At 44.2% G+C, this 13,065-nt stretch overlaps 1 protein-coding gene across 3 annotated transcripts in view; it reads left to right on the top strand.

The window, feature by feature from the left end:
- Positions 1–13,065, top strand: part of MYH11 (myosin heavy chain 11) — a 127,470-nt gene that overhangs the window by 196 nt on the left and 114,209 nt on the right.

Below are 13,065 nucleotides of genomic sequence, written 5' to 3'. Positions count from 1 at the left end.
TTAAGGACCACTGGGGAGGGGCCGAGGGGTCACAATTTTCATTTCTCTTTGCCCCGTCATCCTAGATTTTCCCCAAAGCAGCATCTCCCAAGGTAGCCAATGAGAAGTACTCCCTTGGGGGTACTTACTAAAGATAATGCCTGGGCCCATCTCCGGTTACTTTAGAATCTTCAGAAAAACTGTACTCTATGTGTATAAGTCCCAGATGATTCTTGTTATGAGGAGACTCTGGAAGATACGCTGCCTTGGAAATATCAAAGATCCAGCTTCCACTGAAAAGTCATTTCCTATCTCACGGGCAGGCAAGGTGTGGCTCCAGGTGGAGTTGGAAGCATCAGTTTAAAAAACCGTGGGCAGAAGGGGAAGTGTTTTCCCCCAGTCTAGAGCAGCAGTCCCAACCTTTTTGGCATCCCCATGGAAGACAATTTTTGATGGACCAGGGTAGGGGGATGGTTTCAGGATGATTCAATCACATTAAATTTGTTGTGCTCTTTATTTCTATTATAATTACACCAGCTCCACCTCAGATCATCAGGCATTAGATGCTGGAGGTTGGGGGACCCCTGCTCTAGAGGGTGCGCTGCTGATAAGCCTTGAGTGATACTCTGATCATGATCCATTTATTATAGCTTGGTATTCTTCCAGACACACACACCGCCCCCTCACTCCAAATTTTTAAAAATCTCATCCAGGTTGACCCCAGGGGGCTCAAATACTGAGATGCCAAAGCCCGCACTTGCTTACAGAGGCTGCAAGTGCGTTAGGTAAGATGGGGCTGGGCTTTCCTGCAGAACACCCATGTTGCTCTCATGTCCCTCCAAGTGGGCAAAGTGAGAGAAAGTGGCTGCCACCTGTTGTCTGTTCTCTGTCTGCACTGAGAGCTGATGGGGATTTGGCTGCCTGAGGAAAGGCACCATTCAAAACCGCACTCATCAAGAAGTAAAAGCAATTATTGAGAAACCCCGAGAAAGGCAGCATTTAGTACAGTATTAAGAACGAATAGATTAAATTGCAAACTGACCATTATATACAGAGAAGGAGCTTGCAGAAGCTGAGCTGAAAGTCATGAGATAGCAGTGGGTGAAACTGGACATTGAAGACCCATGGAAGTGCAGTTTCCTTGGTGCTTTCCCATTGACATAAACTGCCATTGACGGAGTGCTTATGTGCCAGGCACTGTAGCAGTGTTTGACTTCATTGACCTCATTTAGTCATTGCAACATTTTAAGGGAGGCATTGTGATGCCTGTTTAGTATACAAGACAACTGACGCTCAGAGAGTTTAAGTAATTTGCCCAATGTCACACAGCTTACAAGTGGTGGATCCCATTCCTGCCAATTCTATACCCCTGACCCCACCAACATTTTCCTTTACCATGAACAAAAACTTTGTTGGAATCAGGTTTCTGATGGGACCAGATGGGACCCGTAGGGCAAGTGTTTATCATCTCTTTGAAGAAAATATAAACTGACCTTTTGCAAATTTAAAATAAAATGCACTGTTTGTCCCCTGGCGGTGTGGTCGTCTAGTTGACTAGATTAGATGGGCTGCCTTCCCCAGAGTCCAAAAGGTGAACTAGCTGGGCCTTCCTCGAGAAGCTTCTAGGGCTGGTAAACACCGTGTATTTTATTATCATGTCTGAAATAGACATGTTATTCCGTACAAGGTATTTGTTATGGATTTGTTATCGTTACTTTTCTGTGTGAGGGCTGAGATTGAGGCAAACATGCCCATTTATGGTAGCGTTTTCCATGAGGCCGTCCCCAGCCCCCTCGCAAATTAGCCCTGTATTGCGGCTTTGTAGGTCCTGCCTCTGGGGATTTCTCTGCCCTTGTCCTTTCCGTTTGGGAACAAGTTGGGGAGTCCGGAGAGGAAGACATTTGGGAGAAGAGGGGGATTACCTTCTCCTGCTCTCTTTTGTTTTGAAATTTTATTTTTGGGGTGGGAAAGTGGTCTTCTCCTTTCCTCAGCATATTGAATCCAAACAGGTGAATTTTATGCTGTAGGCACAACCATGTAACTCTGAACTCAGATACACATTAGATTTTTCTGGCAAACCACATCCAATTTTAAATTCACCAGAATCCAAGAATGTCACAAGCAAATGTAGAAATCATCCATGTTGTCCTTCCCAAACCTCAGTTTTCCCATCTGTAAAATGGGGCTAATGAGACTGGCTAACATCTGGTGAGTGCTTTTGCTGGGACGCCGTGCTGAATCTGTTATAGGCATCTTGTACTAAGTCTTCACAACAGCTCTTTGGAGCGGATGCTGTTATTATTGGTCCTGTTTCACAAATGTGGAGACGGAATAACTTGCTCAAGATAGCTTGACTAGCCAATGAGGAAGACAAGATTTTACAAAACAAGCTCTTTCAAGACTTCAGTGCCTATGGAATTGCCCTACTGGGAGGATTCAAAGGGATCATGCATACGAAAGATTTAGCATAGTGCTTGGCCCCTGGTGAACTTCCGTGGATGGTTGTTTATATATGGCCAGAGACCTCAAGGATTTTGCTCAGTGTTGCCCAGCAGGTACTTGGCAGAACCAGGAAACCCATGGTTCTCTTTCCATAAAAGAGAAACTTGCCCTTAAATTTCTTTTCTTGCCATCTCTTTTCATAAACTCAGTTCCTATTTGGGTAAAGGTGGTGATTAGAATCTTCTGCACTAATATAGATACATTTCCTTGCCTGTGTCAGGAACATGACCAGGTATATTGGCCCAGGTATTTTGTGATTTGTGTAGGATCTCTATGGTGTCCTTGAAGAGCTCAGCTGTGAGTGGGAGGAGCCTGTCTGTGAGTGGGAGTCACCTTCCAAGGTGACTCCTTTGATCCCTGGGGTCTCTTCCTTTCACTCTGACCACTGAATGTATTTAACCATGGCCACACTGTGGGAGAAAGGCTAAGTCTGCAAAAGGCTACGTAGGAATTTGAAGGAACTTTTTGTTTTGCTTTGTTGGAGAATAGTTGACTTTGAAGGAAATTTTGTAAGGGGTCAGATGATAAAGAAGCTAGCATTGCCTCCTGTCCTGTAGAGGAAGTCAGGTGTCTCTGAACCACATTGGTGATTCAGAGGTTAAAGAGGAATGGTCCTCACCAAAGTCCCTAAGAAAGGGTCATGGGCTTTCCTCTTGTTCACCCGTACAGGCTTGAACTTCCCCTCCGCTGGTGAGGCAGGCAGCAAATGATACAGAATCTCGTAAGAGTTCTGTATCCCTCAGAGTCTGAGACCACTGCGGGTGGTTATAACCCTTCCCTGGTCTCCAGGTAGAATGCCTCTCCAGGTAGAATTCCTGACCTTCTTAGTCCTTCCCCGCTTCCCCATCTTTAGATAAAACCGTTGTTAATATATTCTTGAGCATCTTTTCAAAACTTTTCTATGTCAAATCTTCCTTTTTTACACAAATATTGTTGGCTTTGTAAATTAGCTGTTTTTTCACTTAATTGCATATTTTTAACTTTCTATATCAGCATATTGTGGTGTTTTAAAATCACCTGCGTAATATTCTATTACATGGAAGTATAGCATCTAATCAAGGAGTCAAGGAAAGACTCTGATGCGGGGAAAGATTGAAGGTAAAAGGAGAAGGGGGCGAAAGAGAATGAGATGGTTAGATAGCATCACTGACTCAAAGGACATAAATCTGAGCAAACTCCAGGAGATAGTGAAGGACAGGGAAGCCTGGCATGCTGCAGTCTATGGGGTTGCAAAAAGTTGGACATGACTTAGTGACTGAATAACAAAATAGCATCTTACTACAACAACCTCTTATTGAAATTTACCAGCTTCACTCCACATATAAACAGGGCTTCAGGGACCATCTTTGTGTATCTATTTATATCTAATTATATGAGTTTATCTGCAGGATAAATTCCCAGCAATGCAATTTGCTAAGTTAGAGAGCATGCACATTTTAAATGAATAGATATTGCTAAACAGTCCTCTAAAGACACTGTCGATTTAAATTTCTAATAGACACATAGAAGACTACATGTATTTTAAGCTATGCTAAGCCAGAGTTGCAAGAAACAAGACACAGTGGGGCTTTTAGGACCGGAAATGGCCAGTTCTCTCTATCCTCAAAGCATCCTCCGTGGGATTCACCAGACCTCTTGCTGACCAAGTTCTCTTGGTAGGGAGGAAAAATTAATTTAGCTTTGATAATTGTAAGAACTTCCTTCTGGAGGTACTTTTAAAACAGTATACAGATGGGTTAGGCAGATGTCATAAAGGCATGCAGCTATGGCAAAGCCTCACAAGGGCAAATCCGTGCAAGGAAGCCAAGCAAGGAGGAGACTTCCTGCTTGGATCAGGTGTCAGATCTGGGTTCTAATCTTGGCTCCAACTTTTACAAGCAAAAGCCTTTACTTTCTGGGACCTCCATAGCCTTATAGGAATAATCAATAATGCCTACCTCATGTATTAGAAAACATAGCAAGATGGTATATATAATAAATAGCCTAACTTGATGTCCCACAAATGGAAAGGGGAATAAAGGCTTCCCAGGTGGCGCTAGTGGTAAAGAACCCACCTGCCAATGCAGGAGATATAAGAGACGCCAGTTTGATCCTTGGGTCGGGAAGATCCCCTGGAAGGGGGCATGGCAACCCACTCCGGTATTCTTGCCTGGAGAATCCCATGGACAGGGGAGCCTGGTGGCTACGGTCCATAGGTCTGCAGAGTCGGACACAGCTGAGCGACTTAGCACATGTAGCACGATGGTAATTGTAGCCTGTTATTAATGACAGATTAAGAGTCCCGGTTGCTCATGGTGACAGTTTGGGGCCTGGAGATCTGGTGCGTCTGGGGGCCAGCCCCTCCCCCGGCTTCCCTCTCCACACTGACTCCTCCCTCACCTGGACCAGGTCTTAACCCAGTTTCTTCTCTGCAGAGCTCCTGTCAGCTGGTGTGTGTTCTAGATCAGGCCCCAGAGGTTTTCATTTTGCCTGCATGGCATTTGAAACATGCACTGATTTCCTTTAGGGATGGATATGATGGCTCAGGCAGTAAAACATCCACCTGCAATGCAGGAGACCTGGGTTTGATCCCTGAGTCGGCAAGATCCCCTGGAGAAGGGAATGGCTACCTTCTCCAGGATTCTTGTCTGGAGAATCCCATGAACAGAGGAACCTGAAGGGCTAACAGTCCATGGGGTCGCGAAAGTCAGACCCGACTGAGCAACTTCACTTTCACTTTCATTTCATACCTAAATGCAGACTTCCAAGTCTGTTGGATATCTGGTAGTGCCCGGCCCACATCCTCACTCAGACACCCCAGCAGGAGCTAGGAAGCTGCCCTGTCTCCTCTGGACAGACCAGAGGGCTCTGTCCAGCCACTTCCAGCCTGGGTCACTCTGCATTGCTTACCTGACCCTGGCGACATTTGAGTTGGTGTCTCTGGTCCAAAATCTTGGCAGTAAAATACTGAGCGTAGCTGTTAACTAGGGTTGATGACGTGCAAATCCTGTTACTGTTTACTCTGGGGAATTTTATTCATTTTTCAATAATACAGAAGCAGAAGGGGCAAGATCTTTTACCCCTGAGTTCCTCTGGGGAAGATAAAACCGATACTAAAACAAGCTGAAATAGCTAAACATTCTCAGTTGGTCCAACTCCAGCCTTTTTGATCTGGAATTACAGATACCGCAAGATGTTAGAGCCCTTTCTATTTCTTTCCCCAAGTGAAAAACGCAAGGCCCAGAGAGAGTGACTTGCCCAGAGCGACCCAGTGAGTTCAGCACAGAACTGGGATGTGTAAACCTGTGGTCTTACAGAGGCTAATGAAGAGCTCAAAGAAGGGAGCTGGGTGTTGTTGAGGAAGCCAGGATGTGCCCAGAGCTGGCACACTTGGCTGTGTCGGACGCTGCTGATGCCAACAGTGAAGAGTCCTTTGCTTTCATCAAAAGGCTGGATAGCAGCCTTTGATCATGCACTGGACGTAGTATCCATCAATCCTGGGTAATGAGCCTGAAGGTGTCCTTTCAGCTCTTAGAGCTGATGCAGGACATTGGATGGTACAGGGTGGGAGTGAAGGGGGCGGGGATGGTTGGGGAGGAGAGCTTGAAAGGAAGAAACCAGGAGGGTGGGAGTCTCCTTGAGGTTTGGCTGCCTGAGCTCCTCTTGTGTGCCCTCCCTCCACATGTGTGGCCTTCCATAGCTGGCATTCCAGGTTGGCTGGGACAGTCCTCCCACTGAGACATCTAGCGATACCTGCAGACATTTTCGGTTGTCGCGTCGAGACCGGAGAGGCTGCTAACGGCCTTACAAGGCAAGGGGCAGGCCCTCTCCCTGCACGCTCCACCTGCCCCCCTCCCCCACACTTTCGCCCGCCATCCATCCCACCGGCAAAGAATTATCCATCCTCAAATGTCAGTAGTGCCGCCGTTTTGAGAGACCCTGCTCTAAATTAAGGACCTCGGCAGGGAGTTGCAGACGGCAGTTTCCCCTGCATTTAGAGCATGGCGAATCCTATCACTGCGGCGTGCTCTCTGGCCACTGCTGCAGTCTGGCAAGCTGCTTTTCGTTTCCCTCTGTACCTCACCTAATGCCTGACCTGACACTTTCTGCCTGATTGCCCACAACCTCAAGTTTTGAAGGCTCAAGGCTCTGGCTGCACCCTGAGGCAAGTCCTTATAGCAATAAAACCAAGTTACCTGCAGCCTTCAAGTAGCCAAAGACTGATCCAGGGTGTGTCCTGTGTGTGCCTGTGTTTCTTTCAGGCCTCAAGTTCTTTCCCTATTTCACAGAAGGTAGGAGAAGGCAGTGGCACCCCATTCCAGTACTCTTGCCTGGAAAATCCCATGGACGGAGGAACCTGGTAGGCTGCAGTCCATGGGGTCACTAACAGTTGGACACAACTGAGCAACTTCACTTTCACTTTTCACTTTCACGCATTGGAGAAGGAAACGGCAACCCCCTCCAGTGTTCTTGCCTGGAGAATCCCAGGGACGGGGGAGCCTGGTGGGCTGCCATCTCTGGGGTCGCACAGAGTCGGACACGACTGAAGCAACTTAGCTGCAGCAGCATACAGAACAGGAAAGATTACTTGGAAAACATTTTTTATTCAGATTCCACCACATCTAGCTGTGCTATGACGGTCAAATTACTGACCCTCTCTGTGCCTCAGTGTAATGGTGCCTTGGGTAGCATTTTTTAGGGGTTTAAACAAGATAATAGCTGACAGTCAATTATAGCAGCAGTAGGGCTTCCCCAGTGGTCCAGTGGTTAAACTCTGTATTCCCAGGGCAGGGGGCACAGTTCAATCCTTGCTCAGGGAACTAAGGTCCCCCATGTCACATGATGTGGCCAAAAAAAAAAAAAAGACAGAGCAGCAGCTATGATTACTAATATTAGTAATATTAATTTGCTATACTCACCACATTTTCTCAAGGGCAAATCTGTGGGATTTAATCAGTGTTTGGGGTCTGTAGTGTTCATGTGTTCAAAGACGTGTGGTCAAAGGACTGAAATAGCTTTCAGATGTCAGGACCTTGAATGTCCTGATGCGAGCTCTCCCTCTAAATGATGGAGGGAAATGGGTAGCACTTCCCTGAATCCTGCACCACCCCCACCCCAAGTATTAATATTTTGAGGGATTTGAGTTCCAAGGAACATACTCTGGGAAACGCCGTTCTAGAGTGAAGCCAAGCTCCTCTTTTCCTTTTCTTTCTTTTGACCAAAGTGGATTTCACACATTGTGGCTGTCAGAGACCTCAACGACATGGGAAGCAGCCCAGCCTCTCTCTCCTTCTTTTGGACAAAGACTGAATCTTTGCACTTGATCTGTTTGTATTTTTGAGTCCTAGATTAGACAGGGTTCCTGGCAGTGGAAATTCTTGAGTCCTTCTGCTTTTCTGCTGTGTTTTTTGCTTTTCTATTTTTTTTTCCTGATTTTTAAGGCAGCTCACCAACATAGAAATTAGGAAGAGTCCACTTAGTTGTCATGCTGCTCGAAACAAATAAAATAGATCTCCTGGTCTTCTTGGGTATAATTGGCTACCATTCAAAAACTTCTCTCGATTGTACTTATACTACTCAACTGCACAATTAAGTGGTAAAGATGGTAAATTTTATTATGTGTATTTTACCATAATTAAAGGTAAAAAGAAAAAATTTTTATTGAAGTGTATTCTATATCAGAACAGTACACATCTCTATAGGTATGTAGCTTGATGAATTTCCACCCATGTAATTGGTATTCAGATTAAGAAACAAAGTTATCAGCTCCATCAACCTCCATCATGTCCTACCCCTCCAGTTACATCTGATGTCTAGCACCGTAGGTTAAATTTGCCTGGTTTTGAATCTCATATATAAGCATACCTCATTTTATTGTGCTTCACAGATACTGTGGGGTTTTTTCCCCTGCAATTTGAAGGCTTATGGCAAATCTATGTTCAGCAAGTCTATTAGTGCCATTTTTCCGACACCATTTGCTTACTTCCTGTCTCTATGACACATTTTGGTAATTCTTGTATATTTAAGGTGATTTCATTGTAATATTTGTTATGTGATCTGTGATCTTTGTCGTTGCTACTGTGACTCACTGAAAGCTCAGATGAAAGTTAGAATTTTTTAACAATCATGTATTTTTCATTACGGTAGACATTAGACATAATTAGACATTAGACATAATGCTATTGCACAGTTAATAGACAACAGCATAGTGTAAATGCAACCTTTTTATACACTGGGAAGCCAAAGTATCCATGTAACTTGCTTTATTGTGATGGTTGCTTTATTGCAATGGTCTGGAACTGAGCCTAAAGCATCTCTGAGTTCTGCCTGTAAACTGAATCACACCGTATGTCCTTCTTGTGTCTGCCTTTTTTTTCACACAAGTGTTTGTGTGATTTGTTCTTATGGTGTGGAGTTGTAGTTTACTTAATCGGGTACTGTTTTGAAGAACAGATTTTAAAAAAAAAATATTATACATCTTTGTTCAATAGATATCTGTTGATTTATTCGGCTTCTCTGGGTGTTAGTTGCAGCATAAGGGATACAGTTCCCTGACCAGGTATGGAACCCAGGCCCCTTGCGCTGGGAGAATGGACCACTGGGCCACCAGGGAAGTCCCCCCAAAGCCTCTTCTAATCCATAGGTTCCCCCCTTTTAAAATGGTTTACCTGTTAAAGAAACTGAGTCATTCTTCCTATGCTTTCCTACCTTGTCGACTTTGTCACATGCCCGTGACCTTGGTTGGCATGTTCCCTGTGCCCTGCATTTCCCTTAAATAGGTGTTAGATCCAGAGGCTTTGTCAGTGTCTGTCCCCACCCCACCCCCTTTTTTTCTGTAAGAATATTTCACTGGTGGTGGTGCCACTTCCCCAGGCATCCCCTCTGGAGGCACATAACCTCTGATCGGCTTTGTTTTTGCAGCGTTAAGTTTGCTGAGTAGGTGTAGGTGGTGTCCGCCCCATCCATCCATTGTAAAGTTCTCCATCTGCTATTCAGGATTCCCAGGTGGTGCTGGTGGTAAAGAACCCACCTGTCAATGCGGGAGACATAAGAGACGCAGGTTTGATCCCTTTGTCAGGAAGATCCCTTGGAGGAGGAAATGTCAACCCACTCCAGTAGTCTTGTCTGGAAAACCCCATGGGCAGAGGAGCCTGACAGGCGACAGTCCATGGGGTTGCAAAGAGTCAGTCACAAGTGAGCACACAGCACATTTGCTTGTCATCTGATACAATGGGGTGGGTCTGAAACTGTGGACCAGTATCCTCTGCATCACCCGGGAGCCTGTTAGAAATGAAGATCCCTGGGTTCACCCCAGACCTACTGGCTCAGAAGCTCTGGGGTGGGCCCAGGCATCTGTGATTCCACAACCTCCCAGGTGAGGCTGATGCACAAGGAAGTCTGAGAACCACTGGTCTGATGTTTTAGCAACTTTGATAGCGATTGCCAAGACCCATTATTTTATTCAGAGTTCCAGAATTGCTACATTCTAGTTTCATCATTTCTTCTACATTTATATAGCAGGAATTCTTCTAAGTAGATGGTAGTATTTTTTTTTTTTTTTAAGCAGTGAAGTGGGGCTGAAGGGAGAATGCTGTTGGAGTTACTATGTCCCAGAAGAAATTCAATAGCAATTTAAAAATTAAAAGCGATTTTCCAGGGGGTCCAGTGATGAAGACTCCATGTTTCCACTGCAGGGGGGCTTGGGTTCAATCCCTATTTGGGGAATCTGTATCCCACATGCCCAGAGTCACCCCCTCCCAAAAGAATTTAAAGTGCAGGAAACGTGATCATTAAACCTAGAACAGTGTACATTTTCTACAATTCTTTAATTCACTTTTTGGGATAACTGGAGTGATTTTTCAGATTTAGGGTTTGACTCACTCATTTCTTATTTTATTTTTTAAAGAGCGACTAGATCAGGTCACCCAGGAGAAATAACTAACCTTTCTGAGCAAATTAGCTCCTGGTTTTTATTATTGTCATTTTCACCCTGGAAGAGGAAAGCGGGAGGAACTGCCCCTCTGATTTTTGCCTTGCAAAGTCTGCATTTTAGGAGTTGACGGCCCAGCTCCAGGGGCCCATTGGTGGGATGTGGAAGTTAGTCCACCTCCATGGGATTTGGAGTCCAAGCATGCAAATTATCTTGCGCCTCTTGCATCTCCTGCTTTGGCAGGTGGGTTCCTTCCCACCCACACCACCTGAGAAGCCTGAATAGCAGATGGAGAACTTCACAACGGATGGATCGGGCCGACACCACCTACACCTACTCAGTAACCTTAACGCTGCAAAAACAGAGCTGATCAGAGGTTATGTGCCTCTAAGAGGGGATCCATAGCTAAAGGAGCTATGAATTGTTTTCTGCTGAAGAAGGGGCATCAACCACGCAGTACATCCTCACTCAGCCCGCACCTTAGTTCTTTGGAACCACCAATGGGTGGGGGAGGAAGGTGGGTCGGGTTGGAGGAGCTGAACATGAGCCAGTGTTCCGAGGGCAGGACAGCTCCTGCAGGTATGGTCAGAGGGCCTGGGATGGGCCATTGGACAGGTCTGAAAAGAGTCTGTTGCCTCAGCAGCTCGTCTCCTGGTCATATCTAGACAATTGAATGGAGAATCTGACATTTAATGACTTAATATTTTAGATAAAGACAGACTTCTTGTCAATTATTTAGTGGCCTTGAGGAAGAATTTGTAGAGAGGCAGAATCAGTGTCTTAGTTTCCACCTCTTTCTTTACCAGTTTTCAAAACCATGGGTTGATTCCCCAGCAGCTTACAAAGATGATCTGTGAATTTTTTTTTAACCATGATGAGCTCATGGATTTAAACATACTAATCTTTCAACTGTTGTATTTACCTTACTGATGTTCAGACTGTCCCACATTTGACCAGATAGAACCCTGGTTTAATATTTTTGTGTGTAGTTTTCTAGACTTTTTAAAATGTATACACGGATGTATGAAATGGCAAGACAGGGATGATTTGAGAGAATAGCATTGAAACATGTATATTATCATATGTGAAACAGATCGCCAGTCTAGGTTCGATGCATGAGACAGGGTGCTCAGGGCCGGTGCACTGGAATGACCCAGAGGGATGGGATGGGGAGGGAGGTTCAGGATGGGGAACACATATACACCCGTGGCTGATTCATGTCAGTGTATGGCAAAAACCACTACGATATTGTAAGGTAATTAGCCTTCAATTAAAATAAATAAGTTAATTTTTTAAAAATGAAGAAAAATAAACAAAATGATAAGACATTCTTTTATAACTATCTGATTCAGCTTTACTGAGGTGTAATGTACATATAGTATTTCTTTTACTTTTTAAAAAATTCACTGGTTTTTAAGTGTACAGCTCAGTGAATTTTGACAAATGTATATAGTCGTATGATCATCGTCGTAATCGGGATATAGAATGTTTCCATCACCCCGGAAGTTCCTTTGTGCCTCTTGGCAGCCAGGTCCCTCCCCAGCCTGTGAGCAATCACTGATCCGTTTCCTGTTGCCACAGCTTCGCCTTTTCTAGATCTCCTTATCAGTGGAATAAGAGAGTGTGTAGGACTTGGGTTCTGCTTCTTTCATTAAGCTTGCTTCCACAATTCATCTTTTTTATGGTGTAATTTGTTCCTTTTTACTGCTGAGTATTCCATTTATGCATATTGGTTTTTGTCATATTGACTTTGCATGGTCAAAAGTCACCTATTGTATAATTCTGTTTTTTGCAATGTCCAGAAAAGGCACATCTATAGAGACAGATAGTAGATTAGTAATTGCCAGGGAGTTGGGAGTAGGAACAGGGAGTGACTGCAGACTACTATGAGGAAACCCTTTTTGGGGTGATGGGAATGTTCCAAAATTTAGCATCATGATAGATGCACAAGTCTGTAAATTTACTAAAAGTCATTGAATTGTGCATTTACAATGAGAGAATTTTAAATCATGTAAATGACAAATAGGTTAAGATGAAAGGAAAAATCCTTATTTTTTATTTTACAAGTCTATAATTTGCATTTTAATTAACTTAGAGTCTTTTAATGTTCAAAACTTGTGGGCAAATCTGTAAACAGCATGAAGTCTATGAATTATCACTTTCATTCTTTTTTAACATTCTTTTTTTTAAATTTTCCATTATGTTTCATCACAGGATATTGAATATAATCCCTGCGCTCTACATTAGGACCTTGTTGTTTATCCATTCTGAGTGTAATAGTCTGCATCTGCCAATCCCACACCCGCAATCCAGCCCTCTTCCTCCCCACTCCCCCTTGGCAACCACAAACCTGTTCTCTTTGTCCGTAAGTCTGTTTCCATGTTATAGATAGGTTCCTCTGTGCTGTATTTTAGATTCCGCATGTAAGTGACATCATACGGCATTTGTCTTTCTCTTTCTGACTTATCTCACTTAGTATGAGCATCTCTTGTTGCATCCATGTTGTTGCAAATGGCACTGTTTCATCCTTTTTTATGGCCGAGTAGTATTGCATTGTATCTATGCACCACCTCTTCTTTATCCATGTATTTGTTGATGAACATTTAGGTTGTGGCCATATTTTAGCTATTGTGAACTGTGCTGCTGTGAACATAGGGATGCATGTATCTGTATGA

The sequence above is a fragment of the Bos taurus genome, chromosome 25, assembly GCF_002263795.3.
Source record: "Bos taurus isolate L1 Dominette 01449 registration number 42190680 breed Hereford chromosome 25, ARS-UCD2.0, whole genome shotgun sequence".
NCBI classification, from domain to species: domain Eukaryota; kingdom Metazoa; phylum Chordata; class Mammalia; order Artiodactyla; family Bovidae; genus Bos; species Bos taurus.
Note: the sequence above shows the minus strand (reverse complement) of the source record. Positions and strands in the feature narration are given on the sequence as shown.